The sequence below is a fragment of the Myotis brandtii genome, unplaced genomic scaffold (genome assembly GCF_000412655.1).
Source record: "Myotis brandtii unplaced genomic scaffold, ASM41265v1 scaffold460, whole genome shotgun sequence".
Lineage (NCBI taxonomy): Eukaryota > Metazoa > Chordata > Mammalia > Chiroptera > Vespertilionidae > Myotis > Myotis brandtii.
Window position 1 is genome coordinate 99,904 of NW_005367588.1, and position 2,393 is coordinate 102,296.

The 2,393-nt window shown below is 60.6% G+C and overlaps 1 protein-coding gene across 1 annotated transcript in view; it reads left to right on the plus strand.

Annotated features, from left to right (window-relative positions):
- CABLES1 (Cdk5 and Abl enzyme substrate 1) overlaps positions 1–2,393 on the plus strand; it is a 70,930-nt gene that overhangs the window by 30,652 nt on the left and 37,885 nt on the right. The gene's annotated exons all lie outside the window — the stretch shown is intronic.

Consider the following 2,393-nt stretch of genomic DNA (forward strand, 5'->3'; position numbering starts at 1 on the left):
CTCCTGCCCCCAAAATGGAGCCAGTGACAGTTTTGTGCTAAATGACACTGGAGGACGGCCCTGGGTCCTGCCTCGCCGCGTCCTCTCTCCAGCGCCCGCGTTCCTGCTGGTTCCTCTCCTCCCAGTGACCCCTCACCTTCCGTGCGGTGCGTTTATTCTGCCTCCACGGTGAGGGGCCGGGGCCGGGACGGGACTTGCCTCCCAGACGCACCGTTAGCCCTGGCGATGCGGATCCATTGGCTGTGGGTGTGCTCCCAGGTGCACAGCCTCGTCCCGGCTGACGATGCCCTCGCTCGGGCCGAGTGGAGCAAGAACGAGGTGACATTCCGGAAGGATCTGGGCTTCGGGGAGGCCGCCTTCCCTGTGGGCGCTGCCTGGGAACCACACGGCCTCAATGTGCTGACGGCCGGGAGGAGGGGCAGGTGTCATTGTCAGACAAGACGGGACCTGAGGACTCGCTCTGAGGACCAGACGCAGACGCTTCCCTTTGACGACGTGGCACCTGATGCTGTTGTTTTGTCTGTCGGCCTCTCACTGGCGTCTGTGGGCTCATAAGGGGCAGGACATTGTGGTCCAAGACCAGGTATTGTCCGTCATTACAAGACGCAGACCTTGCTTGTTGGCTGTACCTGGTGATGCGGAGTCTGCCTGGCACTGGGCTTCGTGTGTGAGGCACGTGTGGGTGGAAAGTGCCTGGTGAGGGTTGGCGCCTGCCCTGAGCCTTCCTTCCGTGGCGGGCTTTCCGGGGACGGGAGCAAGGGGAGAGGTTGCTGCATGGCTTGGGAGGGCCTGGCAGGGGCCAGAGGGCAGAGGGCAGGGGTGAGCTCCCTGTGCTACCACCACGGGCAGGCCCTCGAGGCAGCGAACAAGCCCCTGTTTACGCAGCAAGGGCAGCCCCGCGTGTCTCCATGGTAACGGCCAGGGGTGTCCTTCCCAAGCTCTGCATCTCGGAGAAAACGCTGCTCGTTCCTCCCACGAGAAAGGGAAGCACGTCGCCCGATTTAAAGGAGCAGTCGGGTGGGGAGGGGCTCATTTGTAGTTGGGCAGCGCGTCAGCAAAGGTGGGCAGTCGGGTGGGGAGGGCTCATTTGTAGTTGGGCAGCGCGTCAGCAAAGGTGGCCGAGAGGTGAACACGCGTAGAAGGAGCAGGGTCCCAGGGAAGCTCAGGCACAAGGCCTTTTGGGGTGGAGTTAGTTCTGCCGAGAGGTGAACACGCGTAGAAGGAGCGGGGTCCCAGGGAAGCTCAGGCACAAGGCCTTTTGGGGTGACCCTGCCCCTGACTGGGATGGGGGGGCAGGGCTAGGACAGCCCCCCGATCCGGTGGTTTGAGGGGAAGGCAGGTCAGGGTGCATCTCCAGTGGAGGAAACGAGTGTCAGTCAGAAACCCCGTAGCTGCATGTCAGCAGCTGCCCTGCGTCGAGCACTCCGGTGCCTCTGCTTCCTGCTCTCACTTTCCCATTTCATGGACGAGGACACTGAGGCTCCAGGATGAAGGCATTTGCTAAGCTCCAAAGCCTCCACCCCAGGACTGACGTGCATGGCTGACGGCACGCGCGCTCCTTGTGGAACTGCCCTGCCCTTTGGATGAGGCGACGCGGGCCTGGCGGGAGGGGTGTGACCTGCTGGGCGTCGGGCTGTCCCTCTGGGGCTTCAGACCAGCCTGGGCGAGGACTGGGAGCAGCCGCGCCTCAGCTGTGGCCTGGACGCTTCAGAGTCACAGCTGCGAGCTGTTGTCCTAGGGTCCCGTGAGCTGCGCCCCAAGTTGCAGGGCTGCACAGACAAGCCCCGTGGACTGGCGAGTCGGCGCCTGTAAAATTAGCTCCCGTCCCTCAGGCCCCTCCGCACCTTTGCAGGCAAAACCAGTGTCTCGTCTCCCGGAGCCTGGCCTCCGGTCTGGTTGACCGTTGGGCATCGGGCAGCGTTGCCGACATGGACGTTCCTTGTGAGTCGTGGCAGAGCTGAGCCTCAGGCCGTGCAGAAGTCCCTGTGTCTGAGGACTCTTGGTTCTCACACACCCACAAGTTAGGCAGCTCAGTGACGGAGGAGGGGGTGTGGGGCGAGCATTTTAGGAAGGACTGGAACATCACAGATGAGAAAAGGCTCTTAGGAAGCTGATGGCGCCTTTAAATAGTTTGCAGAAATGAGCTTTCTGAGTGTCTCCTTTTATATTATTTTGTTCTTTAGAACAAAGTTGAACGTAGTTATAATGGCATGTTCTTATCTAAGTTGTGTCAACTGTAACACAACATAGAATTATCCCTCTAATTTTAGTCCTGCTTTTTCCAAGGTGAAGAGAGACCCATTCAGACTCTTCCCACCCCCTCAGCCAGACCACTTCCTGGGAAATGATGTCCTCGTGCAGGTGGATTCGCTGTGACATTCCGGCCGCCCCAC